This window comes from Drosophila ananassae, chromosome 2R (assembly GCF_017639315.1).
Source record: "Drosophila ananassae strain 14024-0371.13 chromosome 2R, ASM1763931v2, whole genome shotgun sequence".
Taxonomy (NCBI): domain Eukaryota; kingdom Metazoa; phylum Arthropoda; class Insecta; order Diptera; family Drosophilidae; genus Drosophila; species Drosophila ananassae.
The window spans coordinates 2199668-2220532 of NC_057928.1; the positions used below are offsets into that span (position 1 = coordinate 2199668).

General features: G+C 47.7%; 1 protein-coding gene across 8 annotated transcripts in view; it reads left to right on the forward strand.

Annotated features, from left to right (window-relative positions):
• LOC26515191 (unconventional myosin-VIIa) overlaps positions 1-20865 on the forward strand; it is a 381684-nt gene that overhangs the window by 210409 nt on the left and 150410 nt on the right. The window lies entirely within an intron of this gene.

Here is a 20865-nt window from a genome sequence, read left to right on the forward strand (position 1 = left end):
CAAAAAGCCCTGCGGTATTTCCGATATGTGTCCGATAGGTAGGCGCAAACGGTCGTGGTCGAAAAGCGGTGGAGCTGCCCAGGCGGTGGCCAAGCCTGGATTGACGGCTAGGAAGGTTCTTCTGTGTGTTTGGTGGGATTGGCAGGAAATCATCCACTATGAGCTCCCCTATGGCCAAACGCTCAATTCGGACCTGTACTGCCAACAACTCGACCTCTTGAATGCAGAACTCATGCAGAAGAGGCCATCTTTGATCTGCAGAGGCCGAACTGCCTTCCATCAGGACAACGCCAGGACACACATCTTTAGTGATGCGCCGGAAGCACCGGGAGCTCGGATGGGAGGTTCTTTTGCATCCATCGTATAGTCCGGAGCTCGTACCTATCGGGAAGCGAGTTACTATAAGAGGGACATTATGAAGTTGGCACCTCGTTGGGAACTCGTCAGCGAACAAAACGGCGCATATTTGACTTAAATCGCACTATTATAACCAATTTTATGAACAGTTCAAAATTTAATAAAAATACAGCAAGACTTTTTATACTATCTTATATGTTACTAACAATCTTATATTTTCCTGAGGATGTACGGGAGCTCAGCTTCGGTTTTCAAAACTCTGGTACTCCGGACCACTATATTTGGCACTAGATCCAGAATCATGGCCAAGGTTCCAATTAACAGGAACGATAGACGAGGTTCAAGAAAAAAGGACGGGATTGGCTGGAATGGAGCCGTCATATCGGAGGACTTCATCGGAGGACTTCAAAAACCGTTAGCAGGGGTATCAGGTGCTGAGTTTACTTACTGCTGATGGGTTGTAACAATGTCGGCCATTTAAAAATTATGGAGTGGATTATTGCGGGCCATTCTGGACCCACTTCACTATGGTCTAGACAACCACTTTTGTTGGCCAAAATTCAATTTTAATAATTAAAATGAAGAAGTGGTTTTAATCGCATTGTATTCAGGGAAGACTGACTATCAATGTTGCAAACCAAAAATTTTCGCGAAATCCAAAGTTAAACTTAGCTGGTCATGTTCGAAAAGTGTGAAGTGGAAAAGTGAAAAAGATATAACATGTGTGGAAAGTCCCAACCCTCTAACTTAAAAAACACCACAGTTATGGCATTTCCAATCAATCAGTTATATGACAGCTATAGGATATAGTCGACCGACCCCGGCCGTTCCGACTTATATACTACTGCAAGGAAAAGAAGGATGTGTGCAAAGTTTCAACTCGATAGCTTTAAAACTGAGAGACTAGTTTTCTTAGAATCCGACAGAGAGACGGACATGCTCATATCGACTCAGGAAGCGATCCTGATCGAGAATATATATACTTTATAGGGTCGGAGATGTCTCCTTTACTGCGTTGCACACTTTTGACCAAAATTATAATACCCTCTGCAAGGGTATAAAAAAATCCATTTTAAACTCGCGCCCTTTGACATCTATTTCTTCCAGCTCAAGAGATCTGACGGCATTAACCCCAGGACTTTTTCTCATTAGGGAGCCACTAACGGAATCGTGACTCTCAATAATCAAGGCCTTGTTTCTGAAAAGCCTGAGATCCAAGATGCCCGAGATTATGGCAAAAACGTGGGGCGCTAAAAGACTAAGAAAGAACTAGTGATGAAAAAAAAAAAACAGAAACAAGGTAGATGATCATCGAAAACACCACTTCGCAATAATAATATGCGAATTTGAACAAAGACTATCTTGCCGAGACGCCCATCAGTTACCTTGTCATTGGCAGCGATATCAAAACATCGGGTAGACATATGAAGACCAGAGCCAATCAAGAACACCATCTATTGGGCGCAACCAAATGCGTGAATTTTTTGGGACGACAAATCCAATAACGATGATTTATGTTTTCTCCGTGTAATTCAAAGTCCCAATTACGGTATTAGGACGAGCAAAACTCAATTCGTCAGGGTCGGTGAAAACATTAGGGGTATATTTTCACCAATGGCCAGCACCAGGTTTACTTTAATGAAGGTTAGATTAGGACGGGAGCACGGGAGATTTTAGGTGCACACAAGTGTTGGCATCTAATAACCTAGCTTCAGCACTCAGTGACTAACCATGCCAGAAACCATATTCAGTAATATCAACGGTAAAAATGACCTACTGAAATGACCTAACAAAACAAACGAACTTACAAGAAACCCAGTATTGTAACGAACTGTTTTTGCTATATTTTGTTCGCAACAAATGCCGCGACTAGCTCACAGAGTTTGGGGTACGTTCCACCGAATTTACAGATTCGACGTGATTTGCCTGAGTCCAGAAATAACACGGTATACTTCGTTTAACATAAATCCCCTTTATTATGTTAAGTTTACAAAAAGGATGAATCTCACCGGCTGCTTGGCTCAGCCGACCGGCCGCTTGGCTCAGCCGACCGGCCGCTCGTCCTCCCGTCGATCCGCGATCCCCGCTCCGGGTTGGTGCCAATACACACGCCCTCCCAAAGCTTGCGCCCGGCAGGTCGTGTGGTTTTGGTGCCTGGCGCCGAAACGGCTCACGGTTCTCTTCGTTTGGACTCACGGGCTCTGGGTTGCGGGGCCTGTGTTGTTGCTGTTGTTTTCTTCTGCCGCTGCTCGCTCGTCGTCGTTGCTGCTCCCTCGTCGTCGCCGCTTCGGCTGCTGCTCTTCCGTTGCGGGTGCCGTGGACCTTCGGTATCTTCGGCTCACCGTGGATGCCCTTTCGCCGTGGCCGGCACCTAATCCATGTTAACAGACCGATCGGCTCACCTCCACTGCATACGTCGGGCAGGATATGCTTTTCGCTGCTTAGCGGCCGGATCAGGGCACGAAGGGCCTACCTACCCCTACCCCGGTCGCGTTCGTCACTCGCCTCCAAACACCTGCGTGCATACATCCCGCAGGATCTATGGCAGGCCAGAGGTTTTGGCTGTGCATACGCCCCAGCGCCTGGATCAGGATTCTAATGACTCTCCCGGGGTGTCCCTGCTTGGTTTCACTGTTGGGCTTGAGTTCCCGAGCTGGCTATCCCTTTCTTCGCAGGATCACACTTATTGATCAGGAACAGACAAGGCGTACGCCAGGCCGATCCGTCGCTATCGCCAGGATACCTGTTGTGTCCGGGAATAACCTAACCCGACTCGATTTGCCCTTGGGCTTCGGTTCCGCCGCGGATCCTTGATCCTGTTCCCACTTGCTCGTGACTTCTATTGCTTGATTGACTCGCATACCGCCGCCGGACTTACCCACAGGGGGTCCTTTGGCTACTGACACGCAGATCCTTCGCACTCGCTCTAAATACCGCACTTAAGACTGTCGGACTTACCCACGGGGGGTCTTATTTTTCTTGATTTTTTTTTTTTGAATTTTTTTTTATATATATTTTTTTTTCAGTGTCTTTCGTGTTGTGTTCTTTTCTTGATTACCTCCCCATCCCCCTTTTTTTTTTGATTTTGTTACTGATCCGTCATTATTTTGCAATTTTTTTATTTTCTGTATTTATTTTTGTTTGTTTCACAGCTTTCGGGTGACGCGTATTCCGCTCTTTCCTCCGCGCACCCGAAAACTCTCCTGCCCCACCTGCCAGACCTCGCTCCACCCGTCTTCTCTCTCCTTCTCCTGGCCTCCTCCTAAACTTTTCGCAGCAGCTCTGGTGGCCAGCTGTCTTGCGGCACTGCTCCTCCGTCGCCTGCTCTCAGGAGTATCCGGACAGCATACCTGCCTTGCCATCCTCGGCCTCTCCGTCGGGGCCGGCCACACCCATGGACCTCGTGTCCATGGCTCCTGATCCTCTTCCTTCCTTCCTGATCCTTGCCTCGCCGGCTGCCACTTCCGGCTTGGCCACTCCCGCGGCCCCGTCATCCTCCTTATTTTCCCGTCCAGCGCCTCCTTTCTGGCCCACCGGACCCGCCGGGTGGCCCTGCTCCGCTGGCATTTCCTCCTGGCTGCTCTTTGGAGCATTGCAGCTCGCCCCGCAGTTGCCTCCGCCTTCCACCGTCGGACCGCTTCCTTGGCCATCTCCTCGGCCAACCTTCCTCTGGCCCTCTCCGTTCTTGGCTCCTCCTCCGTTTCCTGAGCCGCGCCAGCAGTTCTACACTGGGCCGGTGGTCCTCCTCCTCCGTTCTGGCTTTGCCCACCGGGATCGATCTCACCCCATTGGCCCCCGGGGCCAACACCCGGAGGACCCTCCTCGTGGCCTACAGTAACTCCAGGTCACTCTCATCCGAGGAGACCACCGGCGATGCTTGTGCTGAGTGCGCGTCCATATCGTCTTGGTTTTGAAACGAAAAAAAGAAAGGCCGGCCGGTGTACCCCGCTGCCTTTTTATATGCCTGCCGCCGGGAATAGATCCGTTCTTACGGTTCTTGTGTCCCTTTCTATGCTCCCGTTGTGGGTCTCCTCTTTTCTCCGTTAGTTCGTGTATACTAATTCTGGCAGTGTGGCGACTGTTTTCTGGACCACCGGAGTTCCGTGGTTGTGTATGGCTGCAGTTTCTTTTTTCTTATTGTTGCCCTTATTGGTGATATTTTCCTTTTTCTTCAGCCCTACGCCTGCAGTGCAGATTCCTCCACCTGGGCTTTTAGCTCACTTACGTGGGCTCTCTTCTCTTTCTTCGTGCTCCCGTGACGTAGCACCGGCGAAATGAAATTTTTCACTATGTATGGCCCGTCGTATCTCGGCGCTAGTTTCGCCGCGAAACCTTCGGCCGCTTTGGATAAATGGTGTTTTTTTGCCCACACCGTGTCGCCGATCTTCGGGCTCCACTCCCGCCTTCTGAGGTTGTAGTGCCGAGCTTGCTCCTGCGCCGCGCGCTCCATGTTTCTTCGCACCAGCTCGAAGACTTCCTGTAATTTTGCTGCATTTTCTGAGTGGGTGGCTTGTGCTTCTTCTGCCCCAATGCCCCTTTGTCGAATATCGCTTTCGGCATCCTTGGCTCTCTGCCTTGGGTGATGAAGCATGGGAGTATCACGTGGAATCTGACACGCTCGAGTTCACCGCCAGCATTAATTCTGGCCAGTGCTCGTCCCGTGTTCTTTGGTCCTTGCCTGCAAACTGGGCGATCATTGTCTTCACCGTCCTGTTTGCCCTTTCCGTAGGGTTTTCTTGTGGCGTGTGTGGTTCGGTAAACAGATGACGCACTCCGAGCTCCTCAAGAAATTTCTTGAAGCTCCTACTGGTGAACTGGACACCATTGTCTGTCACCATCACCTTTGGCACCCCGTATCTAGCGATGATCCTTTCGCGGATGGCCTTTAGCAGCGTCTCCGTTGTGGCTTTCCGCATTGGGACCATTTCTGTCCATTTTGAAAATCGATCGATCATCACTAATAGCATGGTGTTTCCATGCTTGGACCTCGGCAACGGCCCACGAAATCCGCACATACCGTCGCCCACGGCTCCTTTGGGACCTGTGTCAGCATTCCCTGCGCCCTGCATCTGGCTTGGTTTATACCGCATGCATGTCTCGCAGTACCTTGCTGCTACTTTCGCAATTGTTTTCCTTCCGCCTAGATGTCCCGCTGTTGGTGCGTCGTGGTTGTCCTTCAGCACCTGTTGCCTTATTTCCATCGGCACACATAATTTCCACGATGCCACTTCCTCGCTCCCGGCTCTGTGTGGAACATGTCGGTAAATCAGGCCTGCCTCCTCGACGTATTCCGGATACTTCTGTGGGTTTTCCTTTATGTTCTTCTTCAGTGCGCCTATCCAAATGCATTCCGCGTCTTCGGTTGCTGTGGCACCCCTCAGCTTCTCCACAATCGGCTGGCGGGAAAGTGCATCCGCGACTACGTTCAGCTTGCCTTTTCTGTAGCTGATAACGTAATCGTACTGTTGCAATTCGAAGACCCATCTCGCGATCCTTCCGAGTGGGCTCTCTATGTTGTTCAACCACTTCAGCGCCATGTCATACGTGGTCACGTCGAACTGGTACCCCTCCAGGTATGGTCTCATCTGCCGAATGGCCCATATTATTGCCAGGCACTCTTTCTCCGTCGCCGAGTAATTCTTCTGTGCGCCTATTAGCGTTCGGCTGGCGTAGGCGACCACTCGCTCGCCCTCATCCGTGTCCTGCGTCAGTACTGCACCCACGCCGTAGTCGCTGGCGTCTGTTTGCAGTACAAACTTCTTCGTGAAATCGGGGCATGCTAGTACTGGATCCTCTGCTAAACGCGGCTTTAACTTTTCAAACGCCTCTTGGTGTCTTGCCGTCCACTCCCACTTTGTTCCCTTTCGTAGGAGATCGTTCAAAGGCCTTGCGATCCCAGAGAAATCAGGGACGAATCGCCGATACCATGACGCCATCCCGATGTACTGCCCTACCCCTTTGACGTTTGTCGGGGGTTCCGATTCCGTAATCGCTGCGACTTTTCCGGCATCCATACCAATCCCTTCACTTGTTATCCGGTGGCCAAGGTACAACAGCTGTTCCCTGAAGAAATGGCACTTGTCTGTGTTTATTCTTAAGTTTGCCGCCTTCAGTCTTCGGAACACTTCCTTCAAATTTGCCATATGCTCCTCCTCCGATCACGATGATGTCATCTTGATACGCAAATGCGTGCGGAGCCATGTCCGGCCCTATGACCTGGTCTAAAGCCCTTTGAAACGTTGCGGGGGCCGAGTGTAATCCGAATGGCATCACCTTCCACTGGTACAGACCTTTCCCTGGTACCGTAAAGGCCGTATACTTCCTTCTCTCTTCCTCCACTGGGATTTGCCAATAGCCATCCTTCAGGTCGAGGCTGCTGAAAAATTTTGCCTCCCTCAATTGTTCCAATATGAAGTTTATCCTTGGCATCGGGTACGCATCTTTTACTGATTTTGCGTTGATCTGCCGAAAGTCCACGCACATTCTCCACTGACCCGTCCTCTTCCTCACCATGACAATGGATTAACTCATCCCTTCTCCAGCAGCTCTTCCACTTTTTCATTGATTTCCCCCTGTATTTTGGGGTTTTTTGGGTAATATCTTTGTTTTATTGGGATGTTGTCTTTCATCGTGATTTTATGCTGGGTTATGTTTGAACAACCCTTCTGGTTTGTGAACACCGCCAGCTCTTCTTCGATGAACTTTTTGTCCCGCTCGCTCTCCCATTCTTCCGAGGGTGCAGTTTTGGCTATGGACAGCCTATCCTCGAAGCATCCGCTCCATCTTTCTCTTTTCGGGATCGTGACTTGGTGGCCTGCGCAGTTTATTGTTGTGCCGAATTCTGCGAGGAAACCCCATCCAAGCACCGCGCTGTCTCCCATGCCTGGCAACACTAACATATTCAATTCCTTTTTCTTGTTGCCAAAGCTTTCAGTTGTTAGGAGTACCATTTGAGTCTCTATGTGGCTCCCGTTGGCCAACTTTACTCGTCTCCTTGTTGCTTTCCGTTCTCCGGCGATTCCCGGGTTCTCTGCAAGCTCTTCTGAAATGAAGCTAGCCGTTGCCCCGGTGTCTATCATGGCCCTTACTTCTGCTCCTCCGACCTTGATGACTGCCGCTAATTGCTGATCGTCTCCGGTTAATCCTCCAACTAATTCTGAGAGGCGGCACCTCGCGATCTCTGCCTTCCTCTCTACGGCTGAGATCGCTGCACGTTTCCCGCTCTTTGGCAGCACTCTGTGCTTCTCACCCCTACTGCGTCGCACATCCTGCAGAACAAAGTTCTGGCGTTCCTGCACCCACTGGCCCAATGGCCCATGCCTCCGCACCTGTTGCACGCCTGCGCTGGGTTTTCTATCTGTCCCTGTCTAGGCGTCGCTGCCCACTGCAAGTTCGGCTGCCTTTGGCTTTGGCTTGCTGCCCATCGTTGACTCGGCTGCTTTTGCCTTGGGCCTGTCAATTGCTGGCTCGGCTGCTGTTGCAGTGGCATTTGGCGTTGCTCCTCCGGCTGCCATCTCTGCCCCCACCCTTGTCCTAGGGAGCTCTGTTGCTCCGGTGGCTTCTGGTGCCGTTCTTCTTTTGGCCACCCTCTGTCTGCCGTGGCGGCTTGCCTGTTAAAAACCTCTTCTTCTAAGGCATGCTTCTCGAATTCCTCGTCCAGACCCATCACCTCCTCGAGTGATGCGCATGCGTATGGCGTCATAAACATTTTCATGCGCTGCATGCAGTTCTCCACTAGCCTTTCAATGACCTCCTTTGTGGACTTTCCTAAAGGCTTCATTAGCGTCTGAAGGTCCACCATGTATTCTTTAAAGGGCTCTTCTCGTTGCTGTTTCCGCTGCCGAACCTGGCAATGCCTGAAAAAGGCATTGAAGCTCCTTCTGAACTCCTGCCATGTGGGCCACTCTTCATCGTTCATTAAGAACCACCTTTGCGCTCTGCCCTGGAGTAGTTCTGGTATCTCCCGCGGGATTGTGTTTATATCCATCCCGTATGTTTTGGCAGACCATGCTACTCGGTCCACGAACTCGAGAGGATCTCCTGTTCCGTCGAATCGGAACGACCACTCTCGGAATTTTTTCGCCACTTTTGCGTAGTCAACCTGTACCGGGACTGGCTTCCGCACTTGTGGCTCCATGCTCCTTATGCTTTTCATTTCTGGCACTGCCAGACTTTGAATGAGCTTTTCCGACTCGCTCACCGCTCTCTGCCTCGGCGTGGAGCTCTGCGCGTATTTCTCCTCGAGTCCACGCGCGACCACCATTACTTCGTCGTCTTTCGTCTCGTCGACCCACCTTGCAACAAGTGCCCTCCTGGTCTCAACGGTTCCATCCGCTGGGAGCCTCAGCTCTCTGCACACTTCGCACAACTCCTCTTTGCGAAGCGCGTAGATCCAATTTTTCTTCCCCATCTTATAGCTGTGTTACTCCTAGACTCTAAAGCAATCACGTAGTTTGGGCGCCAGGTGTAACGAAATGTTTTTGGTATATTTTGTTCGCAACAAATGCCGCGACTAGCTCACAGAGTTTGGGGTACGTTCCACCGAATCTATAGATTCGACGTGATTTGCCCGAGCCCAGAAATAACACGGTATGCTTCGTTTAACATAAATCCCCTTAATTATGCTAAGTTTACAAAAAGGATGAATCTCACCGGCTGCTTGGCTCAGCCGACCGGCCGCTCGTCCTCCCGTCGATCCGCGATCCCCGCTCCGGGTTGGTGCCAATACACACGCCCTCCCAAAGCTTGCGCCCGGCAGGTCGTGTGGTTTTGGTGCCTGGCGCCGAAACGGCTCACGGTTCTCTTCGTTTGGACTCACGGGCTCTGGGTTGCGGGGCCTGTGTTGTTGCTGTTGTCTCCTTCTGCCGCTGCTCGCTCGTCGTCGTTGCTGCTCCCTCGTCGTCGCCGCTTCGGCTGCTGCTCTTCCGTTGCGGGTGCCGTGGACTTTCGGTATCTTTGGCTCACCGTGGATGCCCTCACGCAGTGACCGGCCCCTAATCCGTGTTAACAGACCGATCGGCTCACCTCCTATGCATACGCCGGGCAGGATATGCTTTTCGCTGCTTAGCGGCCGGATCAGGGCACGAAGGGCGTACCTACCCCACAGGACACACCCCCGGTCGCGCTCGTCCGCAGGATCTATGGCAGGGCAGAGGTTTTGGCGTCGCGTCTCCTTTAACTCCAGGTGATACGCTGTGCATACGCCCCAGCGCCTGGATCAGGATTCTAATGACTCTCCCGGGGTGTCCCTGCTTGGTTTCACTGTTGGGCTTGAGTTCCCGAGCTGGCTATCACACCTGGACTTATTGATCAGGAACCGACAAGGCGTACGCCAGGCCGATCCGTCGCTAACGCCAGGATACCTGTCGTGTCCGGGAATAACCTAACCCGACTTGATTTGCCCTTGGTCTTCGATTCCGCCGCGGATCCTTGATTCTGTTCCCACTTTCTCCTGACTTCTATTGCTTGATTGACTCGCGTACCGCCGCCGGACTTACCCACAGGTGGTCCTTAAGCTATTGATCGAAGATCCTTGCTCACTCGCTTTAAAGCCCGCACTTAAGACTGTCGGACTTACCCACGGGCGGTCCTTCAGCCTGTACTCCTAATTCCTCCAAGGAAACTTTCCTACTTGAATGTCCGACTTACCCACGGGGGGTCTTTCAGTCAACTCTTTCTTTACTGGCCATCTCCTATCACCTTCGAGCGCGGCCGCGGAGGCCCGTCCGGGACCGTTACGTTCCATGGTGATTCCTCCTCTTCCTTCTTTCGTACGCGACGCCGTGCTGGTTCCTCTTGCCTCCGCTGCTGCCCCAGCATGTCGTTCGTGCTCGACGCATTTCTCCTTTTTCGTTCTTTCTAAACACAGCAGCGCTGGCTCATCCGACGCTGCCGTGCTGACTTGCTTGTTCCCCGCCCGCTGCTGCCCCTCTTGCCACCTGTCTTGGCGTGTGGAAGATCTAATCTCCTCACAATATCAATCGATCTAAGTCAACAGATTAATATTGAACTTTTAACCATAGTTAAGCCACAACATATGTATTTAGTTACATAAGCATAAAAATCTTAATCATTATAGCTTAGATAGCTTAATTAATTGTGGAATACAAATACAAAGTTATTCGTCTCGTATATCATCTCGTGGTACTTAAACCATAACATCCAATATAAAAGATTGATTTTTCCATCAGAAGGATCGCCAGCAGGGCCCGTTTTATACCGAATAGCCTCAGTGTGCTGCCGCCAGTGGTCCTTCTGGTTCCGGTTCACGATCATTTGATAAGCCATTCATTATCATTTTTGTTCCGGAAAAGAAAAATTGTAACATTTTACTCCTAACATTTTACGCCTTTTAATTTTAATTTTTACTTGAAACAGGAAAAGAAAGCTAACTTCGGGCGGAGCCGAAGTTTATATACCGTTTGCAGTTCAGTCGCAGTCCGCTAGGTGGCGCCACGCATCTTAAATTATTAGATATGTAGCGGATCGTATATAGTCGGCCGATCCTTATGAAATTTGGCATATCGAATTATTTTTCCCAAAATAGAATCTGTACCAAATCCCATCTTTCTAACTTAAAAAACACCAAAGTTATGCCAATTTCGATCGTTCTATGACAGCTATAGGATATAGTCGGCCGATCCTTATGAAATTTTGTACACAAGATATTTTGGTCAAATATAACATGTGTGGAAAGTCCCAGGCTGCTGAAAAATTTTGCCTCCCTCAATTGTTCCAATATGAAGTTTATCCTTGGCATCTGGTACGCATCTTTTACTGATTTTGCGTTGATCTGCCGAAAGTCCACGCACATTCTCCACTGACCCGTCCTCTTCCTCACCATGACAATGGATTAACTCATCCCTTCTCCAGCAGCTCTTCCACTTTTTCATTGATTTCCCCCTGTATTTTGGGGTTTTTTGGGTAATATCTTTGTTTTATTGGGATGTTGTCTTTCATCGTGATTTTATGCTGGGTTATGTTTGAACAACCCTTCTGGTTTGTGAACACCGCCAGCTCTTCTTCGATGAACTTTTTGTCCCGCTCGCTCTCCCATTCTTCCGAGGGTGCAGTTTTGGCTATGGACAGCCTATCCTCGAAGCATCCGCTCCATCTTTCTCTTTTCGGGATCGTGACTTGGTGGCCTGCGCAGTTTATTGTTGTGCCGAATTCTGCGAGGAAACCCCATCCAAGCACCGCGCTGTCTCCCATGCCTGGCAACACTAACATATTCAATTCCTTTTTCTTGTTGCCAAAGCTTTCAGTTGTTAGGAGTACCATTTGAGTCTCTATGTGGCTCCCGTTGGCCAACTTTACTCGTCTCCTTGTTGCTTTCCGTTCTCCGGCGATTCCCGGGTTCTCTGCAAGCTCTTCTGAAATGAAGCTAGCCGTTGCCCCGGTGTCTATCATGGCCCTTACTTCTGCTCCTCCGACCTTGATGACTGCCGCTAATTGCTGATCGTCTCCGGTTAATCCTCCAACTAATTCTGAGAGGCGGCACCTCGCGATCTCTGCCTTCCTCTCTACGGCTGAGATCGCTGCACGTTTCCCGCTCTTTGGCAGCACTCTGTGCTTCTCATCCCTACTGCGTCGCACATCCTGCAGAACAAAGTTCTGGCGTTCCTGCACCCACTGGCCCAATGGCCCATGCCTCCGCACCTGTTGCACGCCTGCGCTGGGTTTTCTATCTGTCCCTGTCTAGGCGTCGCTGCCCACTGCAAGTTCGGCTGCCTTTGGCTTTGGCTTGCTGCCCATCGTTGACTCGGCTGCTTTTGCCTTGGGCCTGTCAATTGCTGGCTCGGCTGCTGTTGCAGTGGCATTTGGCGTTGCTCCTCCGGCTGCCATCTCTGCCCCCACCCTTGTCCTAGGGAGCTCTGTTGCTCCGGTGGCTTCTGGTGCCGTTCTTCTTTTGGCCACCCTCTGTCTGCCGTGGCGGCTTGCCTGTTAAAAACCTCTTCTTCTAAGGCATGCTTCTCGAATTCCTCGTCCAGACCCATCACCTCCTCGAGTGATGCGCATGCGTATGGCGTCATAAACATTTTCATGCGCTGCATGCAGTTCTCCACTAGCCTTTCAATGACCTCCTTTGTGGACTTTCCTAAAGGCTTCATTAGCGTCTGAAGGTCCACCATGTATTCTTTAAAGGGCTCTTCTCGTTGCTGTTTCCGCTGCCGAACCTGGCAATGCCTGAAAAAGGCATTGAAGCTCCTTCTGAACTCCTGCCATGTGGGCCACTCTTCATCGTTCATTAAGAACCACCTTTGCGCTCTGCCCTGGAGTAGTTCTGGTATCTCCCGCGGGATTGTGTTTATATCCATCCCGTATGTTTTGGCAGACCATGCTACTCGGTCCACGAACTCGAGAGGATCTCCTGTTCCGTCGAATCGGAACGACCACTCTCGGAATTTTTTCGCCACTTTTGCGTAGTCAACCTGTACCGGGACTGGCTTCCGCACTTGTGGCTCCATGCTCCTTATGCTTTTCATTTCTGGCACTGCCAGACTTTGAATGAGCTTTTCCGACTCGCTCACCGCTCTCTGCCTCGGCGTGGAGCTCTGCGCGTATTTCTCCTCGAGTCCACGCGCGACCACCATTACTTCGTCGTCTTTCGTCTCGTCGACCCACCTTGCAACAAGTGCCCTCCTGGTCTCAACGGTTCCATCCGCTGGGAGCCTCAGCTCTCTGCACACTTCGCACAACTCCTCTTTGCGAAGCGCGTAGATCCAATTTTTCTTCCCCATCTTATAGCTGTGTTACTCCTAGACTCTAAAGCAATCACGTAGTTTGGGCGCCAGGTGTAACGAAATGTTTTTGGTATATTTTGTTCGCAACAAATGCCGCGACTAGCTCACAGAGTTTGGGGTACGTTCCACCGAATCTATAGATTCGACGTGATTTGCCCGAGCCCAGAAATAACACGGTATGCTTCGTTTAACATAAATCCCCTTAATTATGCTAAGTTTACAAAAAGGATGAATCTCACCGGCTGCTTGGCTCAGCCGACCGGCCGCTCGTCCTCCCGTCGATCCGCGATCCCCGCTCCGGGTTGGTGCCAATACACACGCCCTCTTAAAGCTTGCGCCTCGGCTCACCTCCTATGCATACGCTCCGCAGGATCTATGGCAGGGCAGAGGTTTTGGCGTCGCGTCTCCTTTAACTCCAGGTGATACGCTGTGCATACGCCCCAGCGCCTGGATCAGGATTCTAATGACTCTCCCGGGGTGTCCCTGCTTGGTTTCACTGTTGGGCTTGAGTTCCCGAGCTGGCTATCACACCTGGACTTATTGATCAGGAACCGACAAGGCGTACGCCAGGCCGATCCGTCGCTAACGCCAGGATACCTGTCGTGTCCGGGAATAACCTAACCCGACTTGATTTGCCCTTGGTCTTCGGTTCCGCCGAGGATCCTTAATCCTGTTTCCACTTGCTCCTGACTTGCTTGATCGAGTTGAAAATTTGCACACATCCTTCTTTTTTTTGCAGGTAGTAAATAAGTCGGAACTGCCGGGATCGGTCGAATATATCCTATAGCTGCCATATAACTGATGGATCGGAAATGCCATACCTTTGGTGTTTTAAGTTAGAGGGTTGGGACTTTCCACACATGTTATATTTGACCAATATATCTTATGTTCAAAATTTCATAAGGATCGGCCGACTATGTCCTATAGCCGTCGTAGAACGATCGGAATTGGCATACAGTTACTTGGTATAATTCCATTTTGGGCAAAATACTATTCCGCCGCGGATCCTTGATTCTGTTCCCACTTTCTCCTGACTTCTATTGCTTGATTGACTCGCGTACTGATCGAAGATCCTTGCTCACTCGCTTTAAAGCCCGCACTTAAGACTGTCGGACTTACCCACGGGCGGTCCTTCAGCCTGTACTCCTAATTCCTCCAAGGAAACTTTCCTACTTGAATGTCCGACTTACCCACGGGGGGTCTTTCAGTCAACTCTTTCTTTACTGGCCATCTCCTATCACCTTCGAGCGCGGCCGCGGAGGCCCGTCCGGGACCGTTACGTTCCATGGTGATTCCTCCTCTTCCTTCTTTCGTACGCGACGCCGTGCTGGTTCCTCTTGCCTCCGCTGCTGCCCCAGCATGTCGTTCGTGCTCGACGCATTTCTCCTTTTTCGTTCTTTCTAAACACAGCAGCGCTGGCTCATCCGACGCTGCCGTGCTGACTTGCTTGTTCCCCGCCCGCTGCTGCCCCTCTTGCCACCTGTCTTGGCGTGTGGAAGATCTAATCTCCTCACAATATCAATCGATCTAAGTCAACAGATTAATATTGAACTTTTAACCATAGTTAAGCCACAACATATGTATTTAGTTACATAAGCATAAAAATCTTAATCATTATAGCTTAGATAGCTTAATTAATTGTGGAATACAAATACAAAGTTATTCGTCTCGTATATCATCTCGTGGTACTTAAACCATAACATCCAATATAAAAGATTGATTTTTCCATCAGAAGGATCGCCAGCAGGGCCCGTTTTATACCGAATAGCCTCAGTGTGCTGCCGCCAGTGGTCCTTCTGGTTCCGGTTCACGATCATTTGATAAGCCATTCATTATCATTTTTGTTCCGGAAAAGAAAAATTGTAACATTTTACTCCTAACATTTTACGCCTTTTAATTTTAATTTTTACTTGAAACAGGAAAAGAAAGCTAACTTCGGGCGGAGCCGAAGTTTATATACCGTTTGCAGTTCAGTCGCAGTCCGCTAGGTGGCGCCACGCATCTTAAATTATTAGATATGTAGCGGATCGTATATAGTCGGCCGATCCTTATGAAATTTGGCATATCGAATTATTTTTCCCAAAATAGAATCTGTACCAAATCCCATCTTTCTAACTTAAAAAACACCAAAGTTATGCCAATTTCGATCGTTCTATGACAGCTATAGGATATAGTCGGCCGATCCTTATGAAATTTTGTACACAAGATATTTTGGTCAAATATAACATGTGTGGAAAGTCCCAACCCTCTAACTTAAAAAACACCAAAGTTATGGTGTTCATTTTGATCATTTCCGATCAATCAGTTATATGGCAGCTATAGGATATAGTCGACCGATCCCGGCCGTTCCGACTTATATACTGCCTGCAAAGGAAAGAAGGGTGTGTGCAAAGTTTCAACTCGATAGCTTTAAAACTGAGAGACTAGTTTGCGTAGAAACGGACAGACGGACAGACGGACATGCTCATATCGACTCAGGAGGTGATCCTGATCAAGAATATATATACTTTATAGGGTCGGAGATGTCTCCTTCACTGCGTTGCACACTTTTGACCAAAACTATAATACCCTCTGCAAGGGTATAAAAAAGACAGGTCGACAGTAAAACATACAAAGACAAAAACATTCAAAACCAAAAAAGGAAAGCTAACTTCGGGCGGAGCCGAAGTTAATATACCCTTGTTGTTAGGTAGCAGCTTATATTATTATATATATATCGGAGCGGAATTGTGCCATTTCCAATCATTCAGTAATAGTCGGGGATCCTTATGAAATTTAGCAAATCGGACTACTTTGTCCCGAATAGAATCTGTACCCATCTTTCTAACTGAAAAAACCCCAAAGTTATAACAATGCCGAAATTTCTATGACAGCTATAGGATATAAATGGCCGATCCTTATGAAATTTTCAAATAAAATTATAGATATCTTCTGTGGAAAGTCCAAACTCTCTTATTTCCTGATTTTTGTTAAAGCCAAGATTTAGAACATTAAATAAAGGTACCGAAAACGCTCGTTACTGAACATTTGGTTACCCCAACGTGATTGTGCTTAGGCAAATAATTTGTTGAATTATTTTCCATTGAAAATTTGAGCTGCGCGGCTTGAAATATATAAAAATAAACGAATAAACAAATTAAAACATTAAAAAACATTATTCGGTTTGTGATTTGTGCGCACAATATTAACATCTGTTGACATACATAGAGTGATACAATCGCTCATACATATATTACCCCGTTATATATAAGTTGCACAGTGGGTCGTGAGCTGACAATAAATAAACGAACTAAAATAAATTTTTTGTTGCGAAAATGAATTTGTTTCTCGAGTGTGCTTTTCCTGGAAGGAAAGTATTTCTGAGTCAAAGTGCAGTTGTCCTTTTTGAGGATCTTCAAGGATTGCAAAGACCTTTCAAGAGGCGACGATAAATGTGCGGCTTAGCGAATTCGAAAGCATTCGAAGCTGTCCGAGCTGGATGTTTCAGAACTCAGGAGCGATCTGCCCGTAAACTTTAACGATGCGGCGAGGAAGGCACGATTTATCCTTGACCAAGAGATTATGCGGCGCTCCAATTTGTTGCCGGCGAGTTCAACACTGATCAACGCTACTTCTGCCACTAATTTTGATGTTCGGCAGAATTTTCCAGTCTTTGCCGCCACTGCCAATTCCCACCTTTAGGGGAGGTTATGCGGAGTGGTTTGAACTCCGGTCACTGTTCACGACCATGGTCGACAAAAACCCATTCATAAGTCGGGTCGAGAAGCTTCAGCGGTTGCGGTCCTGCCTTCGTGAATCTGCCTTGGAGACTGTTCGATCGTTGAAGCTTACGGACAAAAATTATGACGACGCATTGAAGCTGCTAAACAAAAGGTTTAGTAATCACAGGCTTATTTTTATACCCTTGCAAAGGGTATTATAGAGGGTATGTAAAATTGCCAAATTTCATAACGATCGGCCGACTATATCCAATAGCCGCCATATAACTGAACGACCGGAAATGGCACAACTGCAAGGGTATATAAACATGGACTCCGCCCGAAGTTAGCTTTTCTTTTTTGTTTAAAGCTCATGGTAATGAGATAATGCATCTGAGGGCCGTAGAATCCGCATCGGCGACGAGGCTTCGCGAGCTTTCGGATAAATTTAATTCGCATATGCGAGCCCTGTCAAGCATGGGCACAACGAAGCAGATAGCTAGCTGCATCATAATCCAAGTGCTGTTGCAGAAGGTTGATGATGCCACCCAGTCTAAGTGGAAGGAAATGCAAGCTGACTCGGATTCCTTGGATTCCATTCAAATGTGGGAGTCCATCGCCAGTTTTATTGAGCAGAGATGCTGGACTTTGGAGAGCATAGATTTACCGACATCATATGCACCAAACCTTGCGGTAGGACGACGTAGACCCTTTCATCCAGGTAACTCTGTCTGTGGTGTGGGTATAGATGGGTTTTCTGTGCAAGTTAGCTTACAATCCCAATGCATTGGCTACTCGGCACAATTAACTTCGATCGTAGCCTCAAAAATCACTGACCTTCAGCCCAATTTTGCATTGGACGTCAGCTCATGGAAAATTCCCGCCAATGTAAAGCCAGCGGATCCTCATTTTCACCAGCCTCACTCAGTGGAGTTGCTAATTGGAGCTGAATTATTAATTTATGAGCTGCTTTGTGTGGGGCAAATTCATCTGTCTACTGGTTTGCCCTCCATCCAAAATACTCGGCTCGGTTAGATTGTTTGTGGAGGCGGAGGCCCTGACGATTGTAAGGTCCTTATGGCAGCTGAGCAGTCAGTGTTGCTCGTCCAGCCTCAGACACAGCTGGTGAAGGTGGAGTCTCATCGCAGTTTTGTTTGCAAGCCAAAGAAGAAGCGCCTCCGCAAGGTGCTCAGCGAGAAGGAGAAATATTACAGACACCGTCGTCACTTCGAGCAGCGCATGGAGAAACGTCTGGCCGGGATCAGAACAGTGGTGGCAAGTGTGGTAGGTCATATATTACCTAGTGTGGATGTGAAGCCGCTCTTGACTTTGGCAGCGAAATGGCTACCGAGATGCCATCGCCCAGCTGCATTGACAACGAGGATGAAGACGACGATGACGATGTGTGTCGGGTGCGCTGCTGAGGGCGGCGTCCGGAGCTACAAGGCTGTCACCAAATTGTGCCTGCTGCCCCTTCATGATGCTGTAGAAAGCTCATCTTCCAACGGGGGAGTATGCCGGGTCAAGCAGCCGCCGGAAAGTTTGGCCGGAAATAATTTATAGAATTCGTGACGTCAATTTCTTTTATATTTATGTTCGCGTCGCCCGCTCTCTTGCATTCGATCGGCCGCCTGCATCTGCCGTCATGCGCCAGCGTTCTCTCGCTTTCTCGCGGTCGCTCCGCAGCATCTTTTAATTCTAATTCGGTCGTTAACCCTGCGCAGTCACATACATATGTCATACATATGTCATATGTTATATAAACCAAATCAATAAAATAAGTTGTACTCATACATAGAAATCGAACAGTGCTTGTTTTTATTAAAGCCTAGATTAGGGACATTAAATAAAGCTCCCGAAAAATCTCGGTAACTGAACAATGAAAAATAACTTTTTTGTGATGGCGACTTTGGATTCAAAATCATAGCTTGCAAATAACTGTTAACCGATTCGAGCGGTCTCAAAATAAGTGTTTGTCACTGAGACTTTGAGCAAAAAGTCTGAGACCAACCGATTGAGTTACTCGTATACAAATTTTGCTCGCGCTCAGTCGAAAAACACTTTTTTCTGTTTTCGTTTGGTCTGTTCATTCTCGGACCGTTTGCTTGCGTTCAACGATTCAAAAAGTCTTTTGTGCATGTATGTGTGTATGTGAAGTTTAGTGGGCTCAACTTGTCAATTTGCTTTGTAAATCTCTCGTGTAAACAGTGATTCATTAAATTTATTGAAAATTGGACGAGAACTTAATAAAAAAGTGCATCAATTTTTTGTACCCTTGCAGAGGGTATTATAATTTTGGTCAAAAGTGTGCATCGCAGTGAAGGAGACATCTCCGACCCTATAAAGTATATATATTCTTGATCAGGATCACCTCCTGAGTCGATATGAGCATGTCCGTCTGTCCGTCGGTCCGTCTGTCCGTCTGTCTGTTTCTACGCAAAGTAGTCTCTCAGTTTTAAAGCTATCGAGTTGAAACTTTGCACACACCCTTCTTTCCTTTGCAGGCAGTATATAAGTCGGAACGGCCGGGATCGGTCGACTATATCCTATAGCTGCCATATAACTGATTGATCGGAAATGCCATAACTTTAGTTGGAGGGTTGAGACTACTTTCCACACATGTTATATTTGACCAAAATATCTTGTGTACAAAATTTCATAAGGATCGGCCGACTATATCCTATAGCTGTCATAGAACGATCGAAATTGGCATAACTTTGTTGTTTTTTAAGTTAGAAAGATGGGATTTGGTACAGATTCAATTTTGGGAAAAAAAATCTGATTTGTCGAATTTCATAAGGATCGGCCAACTATATCCTATAGCTGTCATATAACTGATTGATCGGAAATGCTATAACTTCGTTGTTTTTCAAGTTAGAAGCATGGGAGTTTCAATGGATTCCTCTTTTGGAAAAATAATTTGATATGCCAAATTTTATAAGGATCGGCCGACTATATACGATCCGCTATTTATCTAATAATATAAGATGCGTGGCGCCACCTAGCGGACTGCGACTCAACTGCAAGGGTATATAAACTTCGGCTCCGCCCGAAGTTAGCTTTCCTTTCTTGTTATATTTAACAAAATGGACAACAAAGTTGTCCAAAGTTTAGTTGTTAAGCTTAACTCAAAATAAATGAATTTAAAAGGAAACTATTCATTTTTTAATTAAAATAATCAATATATTAGTTTGAAATTGGAAAACTCACGTTCAAAATTTAAATAAGTTTTTTCGTCAAATTTCATGTACCATGTACCACTGTGCAGCGAAACGAAAAAAATTATTGAAAAGACTTTTTGCGCTGACTTTTTCAGTCAATCGGTCTTTTACTGAGTCCCTCTGTGCGAGTGTCACTCAAATCTCTCATTGAGCGATGTTCGGTAGATGAGAGTTTCATGATTTGCTCATTGTAATTCGTTCAACAGAAAACCGAAACAAAACCAAACAAAGCCTGCTACTACTCTACTGCTTTGTTTCGGTTGCTCTCGCAAACAGAGCGTAAGCAAAAAAAAGGTTAACAGTTATTTGCAAGCTATGTTCACAATAATTACGAATTACGTGGAAGAATTCAAAACTTTTCAAATTCATAATGATACCTGATTCTGGTCTCCTTGTTGGGTCGAAGTCCGAAAATCAAAAATGACAAGAAAGGAAAACTAACTTCGGGCGGAGCCGAAGTTGATATACCTTTTCAGCTAGGTAGCAGCTTATATTATTATATATATCGGATAGTATATAACATAGTATACATTAGAGGTGGAGAACTATCAATGGCGCTATCGACACTATCGATGTTTGGCCGCTATCGAGTAGAGGTGTTGAACTATCGATGACGCTAACTACACTATCGATGTTTTGTCGCTATCGAGCCACAATCGATAGTGTCACACACGTGCCTTTGATAGCTGGCGTCTCACATTGCTAAAATACTTTACACATTAGCTTTTGTAAAAATTGAAAAATGTTGTGTAACATTGACGGCAATTAAAATGGAACTAATAATCATGGATCGATTTTAAAAAAAAATGTTTAATGTATTCTACATAAGTATTTTGATGGATAAAG